The sequence below is a fragment of the Sparus aurata genome, chromosome 23 (genome assembly GCF_900880675.1).
Source record: "Sparus aurata chromosome 23, fSpaAur1.1, whole genome shotgun sequence".
In the NCBI taxonomy this organism is placed as follows: Eukaryota; Metazoa; Chordata; class Actinopteri; order Spariformes; family Sparidae; genus Sparus; species Sparus aurata.
Window position 1 is genome coordinate 21,189,517 of NC_044209.1, and position 17,577 is coordinate 21,207,093.

Consider the following 17,577-nt stretch of genomic DNA (forward strand, 5'->3'; position numbering starts at 1 on the left):
ATGATGAGACATTTTTCCGTACTTGAGAGAAATTAGGCAATTTGGTCGGTGTCATAACATTTCCGAAGTTCATTACCCAGTTCTACTCATTTGAAGATGTCACTAAATAATGGATTACTAACTAACTAATAATGTGTTATTTCACTCGTTGCAGCAAAAAAAGTAATCTGAGTGCTCCAACGTGTTACTTTGTAGTGAATAAACCCCAAACACTGGAGCTAACTGGTTTATTATGCTCTCTGAGGATAATGTCCCATGAATAAAACACCTTCACTGGTTACAAATTTAGTCTGTAAATCTGAGCTTCCTTCAATAAAACTCATCATTTATACACCCGGACTACATGAAACCAAATTATTGCACAAAGGCACGATCTATCACTTAGATTATATAAAGAATACATATAAATACATACATACAAGGTGCTGTTTGACACCATCTGGGTTCATATCATACGATGCAGCAGAGAGACCTTTCATTTCTCACACTCCTCCACAACAACAGTTGAACTGCTCGACATTTGAACCCACTTGTCATCACTGGCGTCTTGCAAACCGTCTGCCCAAAAAATGTGATTCAAAAGCGCATCATAGCAGCAAATATGTCATAAAACAGGCTGCTCATAGATGGATTGCGGAGATTGGGGTTGCTTAACTCCCATAATCCTTCAGCCTGTCTGCATAAACCAAACTAATTTGGCTCATTTGACAGTTTATCCTCCATGTAAACATCCAAGCGGAGGCTTGAGTGACAGATTTGTCAGACGTCTTCTCGTCATTGGTTCCACTCGAGCCATTACAGCTGTTTGGCTATTTGTGGATGTAGCCTGACGGGATGCTATTAATGTGCATTAAGCCTGAGGCGGCAGTGTCATCTGAAAATGGGGATTTCATGGAAAGATTCGGGTACATAGCGCATCTTTAAATTTGACAACACAGTAAATTCGTCCTCATCAACAAGTGAAATCAGGAAGTTTTTCCACCAGAAAGTTTTTCTTGAGTGGCAACTTCTTGATATTAAACTTTCCTCAAGACTGCAACTAATAAAACTTGATAATTGCAACCAAAATATCTCTATCAGCAAAGTGATTCTAGTAGATCACGTTGTATGGAAGAAGTACACGTTTTTTTCTGGGAGGTGGGTCACATGTCCTACCGGTTTGAATGTTTAGTCAAAGACTAGCCGAACCTCTTGACCCTGTCTGCATATTTCATACACAGAGTCACAGGAGCAGCTTTCTCAGAGACAGTTCTGGATAAACTGTACAAAGGAAAAGAAAAAAAAATCTCTTTTTGTTCAAGCTAAGCCCCCAAGAATGATTGTTGAGCATCATTCACAAACGACCATCTGAATATTGTAAATCCAGTTTAACTTAAAAAGCTGTTTCAAGATATTACATTTGTGTTGTTTATGAACTCAGGCAAAGACACATATCGTATCGGCCCACTGCCCAACACAGAGAGAGCAACCAGAAAGCGAGAGGCTTTTCTTGTGTTTGGTTTGGAATCCACTGGAATGAATGTTTGGATACCATTTAGTCTAATCAAATCCGCTGTTATAAGTCATTGGCCGAGTATATGACAGCAGGTCAGGAGTTCTTCTGTTCAGCTCTGGCTGCCTCCACTGTCTCTCTTGTCTGCACAGTGATATATTTGAATATGTGAATATTTTAGTTTCAGCTCATCCGAAACCAAAGCGTGAGCGGACACAGCAGAGTCAGCGAGAGAGCACGGCAGGTCGGCAGGTTCATTCACTGAGCGACGCAAAACAACTTACGTACGTTTGATTAAAACTGAAGGATGGTTAATATGAGCTAATAATGTTCCTTCAGCTCAAGTCAGTCTATAAGTGCCTTTTTGTATTTGTCATTTTATGCCATTTATGATCGGGGGGTGTGGAAGATTCATCTTCAGATCAAGATCGTGCTGAAATTTGGAAAAACATTGATAAAGCATGTCAAAAACTAGCTGAGCAGCAAATTAACTCATAGGTTACAAATACAGAGTCTGACCGCCACATGGCTGTGGGACATAAAAAAACAACAAAATTCATATAGGAACAAAAATTGATGTATGAAGAGCAGAACGTCTGTCTACAAAAAGGGGAACCTGTGTGCTGTGGATTTCATCCTGAAGAAGACGGTTTGAGCAGCTGCCCATACTGCCCCCTTGTTGCCTGAAGAGTGCCTTGAATCTTTTTTTTTTTTAACTTCAGGGTTCCCTACAAAAGAGCAATTTCATCACATTTTGTTTAAACTTGTGAGCACTGACAATCTGCCAATCACAACATGCGTACTTCAGTTTGATGTGGCGTGGAATTTGACCCCTACCCATATATTCAAGGGCTGCACATTTGGCAGAACTGGCAGATCAGTCTGCAGAGATGCCACCAAAACATTTGGAAGCATGGCTACTATTTGCATGTGGCTTCTAAAATAAATGCATAGAATAAGAAGGATCATTTCAGGGAAAACTGGGAAAACAAATAACCTCATCAAGCAGTCAGGCAGTAGTAACCAGGTTTGAATACTAGGTTAACTGAATTCATTTAGCAACCCTACTGTAGTTCCCCCTTTTTAAGTAGTCTTTTGCAATCATTGATACTTCAAGGGTACTGGACTCATAACTTTGTGATAATTACCCAGCTCCAATTAATTGGCATTCTAAGAATAACAATCATTCTGGTAAGTAAAAAAAACCATCGCAGTGTTCCTTTAAGTCTCCTTTACCTGAAGCTGCTTTTAGTCACACATCATTTCAAAAGTGCTCTTAAATGTAATGAGCCGGGAGAAAATGAGTCAGTAATATTAATTCTGTGTGAAACTTTTATAGACCATTAAAGACGTTTTTCTTTCTGTCTCATTGTAGGAGAATCTGCTCAGACTATTGCTTCAGCGGATCGATATTGATGCAAAGTGCTCGCAGCGTGTTAAACAGCATGTTTCTGATCATTGTATTTAGCACCCTGTAATCGCAGCCACTGACTAGAGAGGAGGGATGTATTGTGTGCAGTTACCTGCAGTGTCATGTTTTGGTGTCTTGTGTTTAGGTGTCTGGCCGGAGCGGAAACCTGTGGACTCTCAGGACTCACCAGTAAACTGTTTGACACCTGATGTTACATAACGTTCTGTGTTGCATGCCAGCGGTTCTCAATCTTAATGTCAGGGCTCCGATTCCTGCTGAGAATAAAACATCACTCGCATCCGTATGCGAAAATAAACTGCAGAAACAGGACCAATACACAGTTTTCACAGGAGGCATCCAGACTGGAAATGAGTTATACTCCCCATGACACATTTTCTTGATCCCATGATGTCTTGATAATAAAAAGGACGATATATGACCAGACACATGGATGGATGGATAGCTAGATAAAGTGTCTAAATATAGCATACCATAAACAATGCACGCTATAAATAGCGTTAGTCACAAATGAACGAACCCGCCGACCAATCATGCGGCTTATGTATATCACCCCAGCTGCTAAAAACACCCGACACTTTTATCTGTTGACTCAGGCCTTTGGTAATAATTGTAATAAATCCAGCTCCCACAGAAAATACGCTGCAGGACATTTTTATTACCCCGTCCTTTTACTGCCTTTGTCACAAATAATAATTAATTAACAAATTCAGTTCATGTATTTCTATCTCATACACTCAAGTGTTTAAACCCCTTGCTTTGCCCTTTAAAATCCTTGGGGATATTAGTCCCATGTTGATTTTTTCCTGTAATTAGCATGGAGCAAATTAATTAACATGGGGCGACTATAGCATCGACAAGGACATGTTCACTATCAAACACAGCGCGGAGACTTTTAGAGGCTCGTGAATCCACAAATTAAACAGATCTGTCCTGGAGAGGGATGTTGATTCCTCCTGGAGTCAGTCACAGTGTTTTATTTGAGTGTGTGCATGTGAGAAATGCAGCATTCAGAAGAGGTAACAGATGACAAACATTATAGCACATGTATGCGAGGAGGTATAGCTCAGTGGTAGAGTGTTTGACTGCAGATCAACAGGTCCCCAGTTCAACTCTGGGTGCCCCCTCTGACCTGCCTAGTTAGACAGTTGACTTTGCAAACCAATTGCTTTAACCTCTTATACATTCAACCAGTCTGTGTCTGTAGGAACAACTGTCAGCTATACTAATGCTGGTGCATCCTCAAGGGTTAAGCGTACATGCTCCTGTGGCATCTGTTATCTCAGAACCGCAGTGAAATTATGGAAAAGATCCTATCCATCTTCTCTCGGCTGGCTTCGGAACATTTTCATTAGTCAACGAGCTCTACTGGTATCACAATCTACCACGTCTTATCCCTTTCCAAACTTTTTTCAAAGGACGACTTTGAAAAAACAATCAGTTTTCGAGTAGCAGCTCCAGTATTGCTTTAGATTTGTCGACCAGCGAGATAAATGACTGTTTTTAAACAACAATATCGGAGAGAGGTTAGCACAGATGCTGCTGTAGCATCACATATATCCGAACTAGAAAGTAAAAAGAGCAAGAACAGCACCGAACGCTTCCCTCAATAGAAAATATGCTTTCACCCTTCTCCAAGCTGACATCAGTGAGAGTCTGATTTACAAACAGGCTCTGCTGGCAGCACTTGTTGACTGATTGGTTGGTCCTTGACAGATGAAGCAGACAAATGTTTCATCCATTCACCTGCCAAGTATTTTGTGTCCTTTTCCAAACTGTTTCGGAAGGACGACTTCCAAGATGGTTCTCTGTGACAAACCATCTGGAGGGTCTGTGGGTGAGATTCAGTATTCAATAGAGCCAGCATCAAAGGGGGTATAGCTCAGTGGTAGAGCGTTTGACTGCAGATCAACAGGTCCCCAGTTCAACTCTGGGTGCCCCCTCTATTTATACCTAGTACAAACAGTCCTCTGAGCACAAAATATAGAAGCATCTAATCCTGTGAGATCTACAATAACAACTTCCCAAGATGCTAAACCATCAGCTTTATTGTAACAAGAGTATTTCTCAGGTCAAAAAGCAAACAACAACACTGAAGCCTCCTCTCGATGGAGTTTGTTTTAACTCTTTTCCGAGTGCCTTGGGTAACATTTTGATTTACTAATGGGCTGCGCTGGAAGCGCTCTCCTAATGTTGTTCTGATTTTTTTTTTTTCGTCCTTAACCAGTTTTCAAAGAACGACTTCCCAGATGGTTCTGAGTAACAAACCATCTGGCATGTCGGCTTACTCATTTGAGGGACTGTGGGTGAAATTCAGTACACAACTAATACTAATACTCTGTTTATAACGAACACAAGCTGTATTCTGAGCATTTGTTGTAGCAAACAATGGACAAGCTTCCACTATGTGAGAAGATAGCAAAGTTGGAGCTTTCAACTTCACAATATAGAGTCAACTGTTCAATAAAAAAAGCAGGGGCAGTCTTCCAAGATGTTACCTTAGATCTCTAGATTTTCTCTTCTCCCAACTGGCTTCCTTCGCTAAGATTTTAATTGATCAACGGATTCTGCTGATAGCTTTCTCCAACTGTTGATCTGATCGTTTGAAGTTAGCCGATGATCGACAGATTTTTTGCTCCAAATATCTGCCAAGTAATTTTTGTCCTTTTCTGATCAGTTTCCAAAGGATGAGTTCCCAGATGGTTCTGTGTAACAAACCATCTGGCCCGTCAAGTTACTTGTGAGGGTCTGTTGGCAAAAGTGGTGGGGGTATAGCTCAGTTGTAGAGTGTTTGACTGCAGATCAACAGGTCCCCAGTTCAAATCTTGCCAGATTGATGTGGTTTAGGTTTGTCAAGAAGCAAGAGATGTAGCTGCTGAACGACAATGTGAAACTGGAGAGTTTATTTCATTGTATAAGAACTGCAAAGAAACTTGATTATAGCTTGATTGATATCTTTTGCCATGTATTTTTGGTCCTTTTTCCAACAGTGTACAAAGATCGACATCTCAGATGGTTTTCTGGCTTTCCTTCAACTGGCTTCGGTAAGAGTTTGGTTTACCGGGCGCTCCAGTGGAAGTACTCCTCTACTGTTGAGTTGATTATAACTTCGCTCACTACAGATGTGTAAAAAACAGACACCAAATCACCTGAAAACTGAAATGACATGTTTTTGCTCTTCTCCAGACTGGCCTAGGTAAGAGTTTGATTTACCAAGTGCTCCTCCCCCACTGTTTAATGGTTGAAGTTAGCCCATTAAAGACAGCCAAGGAAATTGACAAAGATAGCAGATCCCAAAGTTATGGGGGTATAGCTCAGTGGTAGAGCGTTTGACTGCAGATCAACAGTTCGACTCTGGGTGCCCCCTCTCCTTATAGCTAATGCAAACAACACTCTGAACACATGTGACTTAGCTTTGTTATAGCAAACAATGGATGACCTCAAAAGCATTTAAAACGAGTCCTTTAAACTTCATACAGATGCTCTACTCTATACATCTGAACGACTCTGCAAAATGAGATTATAAGAGCTTAGCATCCTACCACCTTACAATAACCTCCAGAGATGTCATTACTGTCATGTGTTTATAGCTCAGAGTTGGAACACTCCACTGCAGATTAAACTGTTCGTACCCCCTCTGTTGATGGTACACACGAAGAGACAAGCCTAGAAAACGAGTTGAAAGTGCTGATGTGGGGCTTTAACACGGACAGTCTCTTCTTAAAGGTGCACTAAAACACTAAATAAACAAACTTTCTTTGTTTTCATGACTGAATAAACTGACTAAACACACTAACCTTAAAGGACAACACAGCTTCGTCCTGTTTTACTTTGTTTATACTTGGCGGACCCTGCCACCTTTCTGGCGTCAAAGCCTTATTTTCCTCTGAGGACAGCTTGTTTATACAGTTATGGAAAACATAAATATTTCTGAGTTTGTATTATACCCTCATTCATATTATAAATATAAAAAATCTGAATTTGTATATCTTCCCCAGAAGTCCATAGTGCCCCTTTAATGTCTGCAGACCATAAACATTCCAACACGTGTGACAGTTCATAAGTCTCACACAACATCACTGTTGCAGGACACACAATGTTATCTGTAACTGGCGGGAGAGACCCCGGAAATGTGGCCAGTTCATCACAGGGCTGACGTAACGAGACAACAACCATTCACACCTTTAGAGCAATTCAGAATAACCAATTAACCTGCATGTCTGTTAAGTGTGGGAGGAAGTCAGGGTGGCCGGTGACACAGGGAAGACACGCAAACACAAGGCGCCTGCTGGAAATCAAACCCAGGAACTTCTTGCAGTGAGGCGATGGTGCCCGTCACTGCACTGCTGGACAGGTTAATGGGAGATATCATAAAAATTGTTCCTCATCAAAGTGTCTAAGGGGGTATAGCTCAGTGGTAGAGCATTTGACTTCACATCAAGAGGTCCCCAGTACCAATGTAGGTAATATTCTTTCTTTTGCAAAGAACTCGTGATAATTCACAGTAAATTTTATTCCCTTGTTGAGCATTCATCTTATTTTCCTAACCTTTCTTTTCAGCCCATATAATACATTTTGGCAGATGACATCATCAGTTGTTTGGCCAGTCTCCATCACATGTGCAGCAGCAGGACTGAGCCACACTTCCTCTCGTACTTTGACTCATCAGCCTTCAGATTCTCATCTCTAATTAGCAGCGAGGAGACGAGTTAACCTGAGGTGAACGCGTGCCCGGCGTCTCCGTGAGCATGTGTATGTTTTCATCCACAATCATGCGATGCCAAGAAGCACACAAGATAGACACACGTGGAGGAGGCACACAGCTATCACCTCCTCAGGCTCAGGCTCACCTGCAACCCACTCGGAGACTCATTAGTGAAGGAAGGAGGACGAGTGGAACGAGCTGAGGGAGGAGCTGAGGGAGGAGGGAGGGAGGAGGAGGCAGAGAGTCTGTGGGTGAATGAAGGCAGTTGTTTGTGTGTGTAATGTATTGACCAAGTATGGTTATACACTATATGATGAATTGGAGACCCAGTTTGTCCCAGTAACCAAGTTAAAGGGCATTGGTGATGGAAGAGCTCCTGAGGGAAAAAGCTGCTGTGTGTTTGTGTGTGTGTCGGTGTGTGTGAGTCAGGCTCAGAGTGACTCAGAATTAGATGTTTCTTGTTGTGTCTTCAGGCGGGGATGGAGTGTGTTCGACGTGTGAGTGTGTATGTGTGTCCACATGTGTAGGTGCATGTGCAGAGCACCTTTGCCTTCGGTGACAGGTTTAGAGGGCAGGGGGGGAATGTGTGTGTTTGGGAATGTGTGCGCTTTGTTTAAACTCTCTGACTGTGTGCTCATGAACTACTGTACATGTGTGTTATTCCTATTCATATTATTCACGTTCTCCAGGGAAGCGGCCGGTCGTTCATTACAGTGTGCGTTCACTCGTCTGACAGACCTTTTCCTGAGGCAACCGCTGCTGCTAAATATCACACACCTGGATGCACAGCGTGTGCCGCTCCCGCTCATTCCGTGTCTTCTAAGACCCTATTACCATGCTAATAATATCCAACAAATCACACAGCACTTTCACCTTGATGAGTCTTCGTCAGAGGGGCCATACAGCACATACAGGATTAGGGATGACTTCATTTACCGCGCCGTATCTTTAATACCGCAGGAGCTGAAAAGCCGGGGCAGAGGGAAGACGGATGAAGGAGAGGAAGGTTTCTATAAATAACATCCCAAATATATATAAATACTGTAGCTGGTTGAGTTGAGAATTTGCTCCTGTTTGAGAGCATTGAGTTCTATTTTTGGATCAATATTAGTAATCATTTTAAAAATGTTGGGTTTATTTTAATGTTGGTTTGGATGGTGTACAGCATTAAATATGTAGGAAAACAAAAGTCACCTCCACCTCCAGACATTCATGTTAGGTCATAAACATGTTTGCATGATACAAAATGTTTTGATGAAATGTCACAATGATACGTAGCCCATGACACATACCAGTGTCAACATATCATTGTTAACTGGCTAAATTTCGTCCTGGTGACTCAGCTGTCTAAATTGTGTCATATTTAGCTTGTGAATTATTCTGTCATGGCCAAAAACACATTTCATGAGGTCACAGTGAACTTCACCTTTGACCTTTGACCGCCTACCTCCAAGCAATTCATCCTTGAGTCCAACTGAGTCCAAATTTCAAGAAATTCCCTCGAGGTGTTTCTGAGATATCGCATTCACACGAATAGGATGTATGTACAGACGGACAATCTGAAGACATAACGCTGCTGTCGCCAGGGCGGAGGCGGAAAAAGAAAATCACTGCGTACATTAAATATCACCTGAGAAAAAACATTATAATTAGTGTAACACAACCCAGTCGATGCTCTGATTTCAAGTTGTTTAAAATGTTAATCTCTTAATTGAAATTCTGGCAGTGAAAGTGGATCCTTATTCATTTTTCAAATGCTAATTTGGAGTTGAAATGGTTTTAGCATTGGGCAGAAAAAGATGCAGATTTCAGCAGTCTTCACATCGCTGCATCCTTCTGCAGATCTTTCACATTTGTTAATGCATCGGTTAGAAAACGTGACTTTAGAGTAAATGAAGTTGAACTGGCTGTATGGCCGCGCTGCATTCACTGTCCTCGCCTATGTGTCAGTGAAAGACTTTGGTAACCCACTTATGCAGCTGGATTTGCATTGAGTGAATTGAAGCGAAAGATTTAAATGGCATCAGTCTTGCTATTAAAGCAAAGCAAAACATCAGACAAACAGGGAGGAGCAGCTCTCTGGCTCTGTGTGTGTCTGTGTGTGTGTGTGTGTGTGTGTGTGTGTGTGTGTGTGTGTGTGTGTGTGTGTGTGTGTGTGTGTAGGAGCAGGGGGAGTGCTGTCCCTTGCCTCCGCTCAGTGTGTGCAGCAGCTGCAGCTTTCACCCTAGGTCTGCACTGTAGGGGCCATTCTGCTGTCTGAAAGACTGATAGATACAAAGAGTAGAATGGTGATGAGAGATGACTCAGAGGAGCGAGCTGATGGAGCGTTTCAGACACGCTCTGCGATTCAACATGTGTACAGAGTGAAGACAAAAAAAAAAGCCCCGCTCACGGGTCAGGGGAACAGAGGTCGCACCGTTCAAAGCCATTTTCGGACGGGGGCGATTCCGAGGGTAACGCGATCATCAAAGCGTGTGTCGATTTCACAACTGACCTGAGGACGGGGAAATCTTGACTGAATTTGGAGAGAGCAGCCGACCCCCTCCCTCCGTACCTCAGTCCCTCCATCCCTCCTTTCCTTATCCTTTGTTTGCCTCTGTTCCCCCCACAGAGGGAAAAAAAAATACCTCACCACTGATACAGATGTTGACCTACGCCTGATGCGCACATATGCTACAGAGGCAAACCCTGCTAGCGAGGCAATCAGTTCTCACACTCTTATAGAAACAAACAGGCATGCATGCACACACACACACAGAAACTCACAACGGCAGCTCCACATGCATGGCGCCCACAGTCTAATGAGACAAAATCAGCGAGAGTGCATGAATGGAGCGCCCTGTTTCAGCACATGGCACCGAGCGCTGCGTAGAGACAAAGCTCTCATGCAAACATCACCATTCATAGTCTGGCACTGAGGGCAGAAAATGGAGCTAGCCAGCTCACAGTATAGAGGTATTATAATATTAGAAAAAGGTGGGGGGGTGGGGGGGGGTACTCGGCACACTAGTATCCCATCGTCCCTCACCATCCCCCACTGTCCTCCCTGTGGGCCCTCGCTACCCGCCCCCACAAATCCCAACACACTCTCACCCTTCCGCCAACCTCCCTCTCTCTGCTCACTACTGTCCCCATCCCCCCTCTCAAAAAACCTCCACTTCCTCCTGCTCATCATCCTCCATACGGACAGACACACTGTGTGCCGCTGGATGAGAATAATGGTTCAGCTCGTGAAGTGCTGGAGGTCACATATTCACAGTGTGGGCCATCTTTACACCCACAGTGCCTGATGAAAAACACTGTTGTTTAATGATATTAATGTACAGATTAGAGCTTGATTACAGCATATAATATTGGGCTCCACCTGACAGTTACTTTTATTATAGATTCATCTGTGAATTATACTCTTGATATGATCATTTATGAACGTCAGGAAATTGTGAAAAATGTCTGAAAAACGTCGGTTTGATTGACCTACAGTCTGAAACCCAAAGATAATCAGTGAACAGTCAAATGAGTCGAAGAAAAGCAGCTACTGTTCGCGACAAAATTACAGATTTTCTAGAAATAAGTGCAAATTAATTATTCTATCAATCGACAGATATACATTAAAATCAATAACGCACAGGTATATGCACACAGATCCATAGTGTATATAATATTTCTATTCTTTTCTACTTTATTCTATTCTATTTTATTTTTCTCAGTTCCTACCTTGCACTGCTAGTCGCTGTACTGGTTGCACACTGGTTCTTTTACTGCTCAACCAAATTAAGTTGCTCCTGCGGGGGATCAATCTTATCTTATTTTATCTCATCTCATCTTATCTTAATTAATCGATTAGCTCTAATAAGCCTCCAGTGGGTACAGGCACAGCTTAACGTGCAACTTATTCTTTATTAGTGGTTGATATTACATTTATTCATTATATATATATGTCCTTAAATAAGCAACATTTTGGTTGCTTTGTTTCAAAAAGGTCTTTGTAAGATCTGATCAAGCATTTGAATACAACAGGAAGACCCCGTCCAGTAAAGAGTTCAATTACTTACTGTTGCAAAAGAAAACAATTACCAAAATAAAAAAATCAATTTACCAGTAATTGTTACCGTTTTTTCTCTTCTGGATCGCAGCAACTCAAATGAAAATGCAAAGACTTAAAGAGCATCTTAAAAATCAATACATTTATTTCCTGGTGACTCCTCAGATTTGTCTTGTGACCACTGTAAAAAGTCTGCAGTTGTAAATGTGCATCACAAAGGTGCCTTGAATTCAGATAACAGGTGTTTTTATCAGATCTTCCATTCATAATGTGATTATGTTCAACTAGATGCAGCAGATGTCACAGTAGGGGGTATAGCTCAGTGGCAGAGCATTTGACTGCAGATCAAGAGGTCCCCAGTTCAACTCTGGGTGCCCCCTTCTCCGTGACGCCGATGTGTCTTTTGTTCTGTGCTCGAACAAAATATCCCAAAGTGTGTGTGTGGGTGGGCAGAGTGTGCTGTAGAAAAGGTGCAGCAGCTCAGGCGCTCTCCTGCTCAGCTCCAGATGCTTCCTAAAGCTGTATACATTAAACTCAAGCACCACTTTTACCGTGTCTGTCTCACAGGCCGGAGGGTGGAGCTCTGCACTGGGACTGGTGTTTATGTGCACAGCTCTGTTATGAGTGTCCATGGCAGCCATTGAGACGCAAACAGAGAGGAGATAGCGGCTGCCAAAAGTGAGAAGTAAGTTCAAGTGTGGAAGAATGTGTGTGTATGTTTTTTTTTACTGTATTGCTTCCTGGCATTGTAGTGTCTCATGTCCCAACCCTCTCATCAGAAGTGACGACAAGAATTTTCTGAATGCCAAGAATGATCCCGATAAACATGGTGATAAAGCAGCGATGCACAGAACCCAGATGGATGTGGTTTGATGAGAGAAGTTCGGAGAATCCAACCTATCAATAATCCTCACTCTTACCAACCTTAGACCTTAAAAATAGGGAGGACTTGGACCTATATAGGGAGGACCAAAGCGAGCGTCTGAGGATCCTCCCCAAGATACATTTAAGTTTTAGAGACTGCAATAGCATTTTTTCTGTGAAATACTTTTAATTTGGCTTTTAATTCTCAGGAGGAGACAAACTAAACGAAGCGAAGACTGGACTTAAATACAAACTTTACTAACGAGGGAAAGAGGTGCAAGTGGAGAGAGGCGGGGGAAACACAGGTGAGGGTAATGAGTGGAAAAACACTAGGAACAGGGAAGGAGCTGACAGGCTGGGAAACACTAAGAGCGGAGCAGCGCTAATTAGACAGATGACAGACAGGTGTGAACAGATAGTCAGGCTGGTGAGGAGAGCAGAGAATACAGGAGGAAAACTGAGCAGAAGACACCACATGAAACACAAATACAATGAAACCTAAATGACAGGAGAGGGGAATGAAAAACACGAGGAGGGCCGGCATGTACGATGATCCTGGTGATCATCAACGCGGACATCAGTAAAGATAAAACCACCATCAGCACCGGTGGCCGTGTAAAAGGTAAAAGGACATTTTCTCATGTGTAATTTAATACAGACGGCCCTGTAAGTTTAGATGCATCAGGTCGCTGTCACTGTCTTGACTTCACCATCCACTTCAGTTAGAATGATTTTTAATATGACATCTTTATAGTTATTGTCATAGCTATCATTCTTGGTGTGATCGGCCCTTGGCTCAGACAGAGGCACAGATTACAGCAGGTGTTAAGCAACATTTGGATGATTGTGGTCTTCTGTAAAACTGAGGGTAAAGGGTTAACAGAGCCCTCAGCTCGGCACAGAAACGGTAAAAAGAAAGGGGTAATTAAAGTCTATCTGGTGTCAACTTTTTTAGACTTTCTCGGAGCAAACCATGGTTTTTTAATGAGGGCGAAATGACGCTGTTTAATTTAAATCAAGCTATGGAAAGAACATGAATGTGCGACGTTTTAAAAAGACCATTTTTTAGTGTGTGTGGTTGTGGCCCAGTGCGCACACACACACACGGATGCCATCTTGCTCTCGTCTTATGGAGCAGCGATATGAAACAAACTGCTAACAAGCATTGGAAGGCAGAAAATATTCCCGGCAGAGCAGAAGACGTCAGACATCAACACGGGGGTCAATTACTGCACATGCACACGCAGAAGAACACTCTATTTCTTCACTCATTGATGATATTGATTCCTTGTGGTCAGAGGCACTTCCCTGCCGGCTGATGTGTACAGGAGCTGATTAGAGGGGTGATTTATGACTGACCGTAAATAATGGCTCTCTGAACTCGGCCAGATTGACCCGAGAGGAGCGACGCCGGGGATGCGTGGCGAAAAGACAAATGGGTTAAGCGAGGTAAAGCGGGACAGAGGGAACGAGATGAAGGGACACATAAGAGCATTAGGCTGCTCCTGTGCACAAGCCCGGCTTTACTGTGAAGCTCATTGTCTCGGGCCAAAGCGGACCTGAGACCTGCCAACTGCATTCATCCCCCTCTGCTTTGTCAGGGCCGACTCTCTGAAGGCTCACCTTCTCCATGACAGGAAAAGGACAGTACACCCAAACATCACAAAAACATGTCTTTCTTCTTCCTTGTATTTGTCCATCAAGATTGTTTTGGTGTTTAGTTTTTGTCCAGTAAGGCATCTACTCCTCGACTAGGGACTTTTACTACATTAATGTAGTCCTCTTCTTAGATAAGCTTAGTTAGTTCAGCGAGCTAGCCACTTGTACACGGCTTCCCTCTGCGCTGTGCTGTGGTAGAAAGAACTAGTTCCGTCATGAAACTGCTCACAACCATGTCTATGGATTATCATGAGTAACCAGGTCCAGATTTCAAGAAAAAGACATGCTACCGAGGTTTGAAGCGTATCTTTTTCACACTTTTATAGCATGAATGGGAGTGTAGCAGCACTACAGTCCATCAGGTCAACTGCGACATGTTGTGTTCATCTTAACTTTTATTCTTCTAAAGTTTAAAGTCAAAAAGGTAAATAAAATAACACTTCAGCTGAAACTGGAGAAAAGACGGCAGAAGCAACATTTAAAGTACTCCACGAACGTGAATCTTGCAAGTCGATGAGTTTTCTACAACACGTTCCTGATAATGTTTCACAATAAAAGCATTGTTAAGAAATGCAGGGTTTCTGTCCACTGAAACGCTATAGGGCTTTTAAATTTAAATAAATACAGGAAGTGTATCTCTGGGCTCCTGCTGACTAGCCATGCTTTGCTAGTTCTTGCAACTTGATGTAACACCTCACAGATGCTGATTCAGCTGGTTGGCACGAAATGAAACCAGCGGAAACTTACCCAACCCTACCATCTAGTTCCTTTACTTTTGACAGAAGGCAGACATCTTGACAGCTGATATCTCCAAAACAAAGCAACTCATTCAAAAACAATCTAGAAGGATAAAGAACACTACAGGTTGTGGTGAACTGTCCCTTTGATGGAATGTAAATCACAAACAGGTCCCTGAGGATGTAAAACAATACAACAACACTAATGAGAGGCTGATTAACAGCTGTCCCATTAAAGTTGTCCCTTTCTTAACACCTGACATTTCACTTTAAACAAGTTAATAGTTTAACTTCCAGCCCTCGAGCTAGCGTGAAATTGGCACTTAGAGCATCGGGAGTCGAGGACATCTATTTAGGGTGTGACAATGAGTCAATCAGTTGCGAGCACGCATGAGATCCTGCTGAAATTAATTAGCATTGTGTAATGAAATGTGGCTCTCTCCCCGCGGCGGCGGCGGGGCTGTTTAAGTCAGACATCTTGGAGGAGCATCCGCTGACTTCAGGATCTAAGCTCGACGATGCTGCATCAGATGGCAGCGGCCCCGCACACACATGCTGCCAGGGAGGAGAGCACACAGGGGCCAAATGCCACTGCCAGCCACAGTTGCGTTTGTTTACTCCAGATAAGTAGAGACATCCTTGCCATCACAGTGACTGAACGCTGAGAAGATGATTTTGGCTGAGCTTCTGTGGAGGAGGGGGCGTCTCTACGCTCAGGGCTTGTGCATTAACACACTCACATGCACTCTTTTGACGCACCGAGCAACTCCATATTCTAATTAAAATTTTATTTGGGTTAAGCTGTTGACATCTACCCTTGATAGTCTGTAACTGAGTCTCCCTGTTGACATGAATAATTAACTCAGCACCGATATCGTCCACTTGTGGTGTCTGGTCTTCAGACTGAGCAGTCTGTTGACAGCTGCCCCCCTTTTGCTCTTTGGCTCTTTAACCTTCTGTATTTCATATAAATTGGATATTTTTAAGGAGGGTCAATTGTAATCGATACCTCTCAAAAGACTCCAAAGAGAGGATATAATATTCTAATAATAAACTTGCTCTTTGTGAGGCACAGACAAAGATGAATACGATACATTGAATTATTTTCATGTTTTATATATAAAAAAGAAATAATAGAAGCAGCACTTAATAGTGTTTTTTTCATTGAAACACGTCCACAATCAAATAATCATGAGTCCTGAGATTGTGTGGTTTGTCAAAAAGTGAATTTGAAGGGATTTTTGATTGATTAATTTTTTTTTCTAAAAAATGTCAAGAATGTAAATATTGAAGTCAAATTTGGGAAGAATTAATTATTTGGACCTGAAACATTGATTTCTTGCTTCCCTGAAATCTGAGCATCTCCCACATCTTCGTACATTTTCTCCTCTTATAACAGCAGCCAGTTTGTTTGTTGCCCCGAGGGGATAATTAACCCTGTGCTCAGAGCTAGCGGAGGTTAAGCATCTCGCTCAAGGATGCTTTAGCACATCCTTCTAGTTGTGGGACACCCAATCAAAAAAAAAAAAAAAAAGACACCGACCCTGACCCTCTTTCTCTTGACAAATCCACAGCGCATCATTCATATTTATATCTGGCCATGGCTGCGGCATGAATTACGGGGGACAAGAATCTCCCAAGCTATTACACTTTAATATCTCGGCAATAAGTCAGTGCCAGCGCAAAGCATTCATCACTCATCATCCACTTTCATCTGACTGCGCCATGGACACCATCACTCCTCTGCCACTGTACTCGCCTCCAAGGAGTGAAGCAGAGGCTCTCGGAGGATCCCGGCTGCAGGAGAGGCCAAGGTTTATCAAACGACAACACTAAGAGAGAGAGTTGATGCAGAGTTCAGCTGGAATTCATTAAAACGGTTCACGGGGAGCCCACCAGACAGCGACATACATGTCACTATAAATGACAGACTTAATACAGGCGAGTTGAGAGGTAAACAGATAACAGTGCACGGCTGTAAGCGCAATATTAGCCAGGCTGCAGCCACATATACCAATTTCACGGTGCACTGCCATATGAAAACTGCTGAATATCATACTTTATTCTATGTGCATCTGCCTGTGATTGTTATTAAAAATATATATTTCATGTTTCACGCCTACCATGTGTTTAGTTTAGCTAGAAATGCAGTGATAAGCGTTCTAACACAAGCTGAATCAAACCTGTTAACATCAGCGTGATAACTTGCCCTTGTGAGCATGTTAGCATCCTGATGTTAGCAGTTAGCTCAGCCTCAAGTACAGTTTCTCGGAGCCTTTTTCTTAGCGTGACTGTTGACTCTTGTTCACATTATCCTCCAGTCATATCTTTTTTGTTGTGGCTAAATCTCTCAAAAAAAATAAGACAGAAGCCTTGTGAGGACACATTTCTCCCAAGTATTCCTCTTTGGGGAAATTATTGCCCTTTTAAGCAGGTTTGTTTGGATTTTTGTGTTCTAATTATCTTGATTCTTCTATTTTAATAACTGACTGAGACACATTCTGTCACTATTTACATGATGTGACTGCCCTATTTCAAGAGCAGATTTGAGTCCCTTCCTCAAACTGCAAATATAAAATCCAGTACAGTTTCATGAACTCAAATTCCCTCCGAAGTATGTGGTCCTCTGCACTCCCTCGCAGCTCTGAG

General features: G+C 42.5%; 1 protein-coding gene and 3 non-coding genes across 6 annotated transcripts in view; 3 read left to right on the forward strand and 1 right to left on the reverse strand.

The window, feature by feature from the left end:
* The window catches only part of gjc1 (gap junction protein gamma 1), a 52,536-nt gene that overhangs the window by 17,749 nt on the left and 17,210 nt on the right, over positions 1-17,577 (reverse strand). The gene's annotated exons all lie outside the window — the stretch shown is intronic.
* Positions 3,977-4,048, forward strand: trnac-gca (transfer RNA cysteine (anticodon GCA)). Its single transcript has one exon. It is a non-coding gene; the product is annotated as a tRNA-Cys (tRNA).
* On the forward strand, positions 4,793-4,864 carry trnac-gca (transfer RNA cysteine (anticodon GCA)). Its single transcript has one exon. It is a non-coding gene; the product is annotated as a tRNA-Cys (tRNA).
* On the forward strand, positions 11,977-12,048 carry trnac-gca (transfer RNA cysteine (anticodon GCA)). Its single transcript has one exon. It is a non-coding gene; the product is annotated as a tRNA-Cys (tRNA).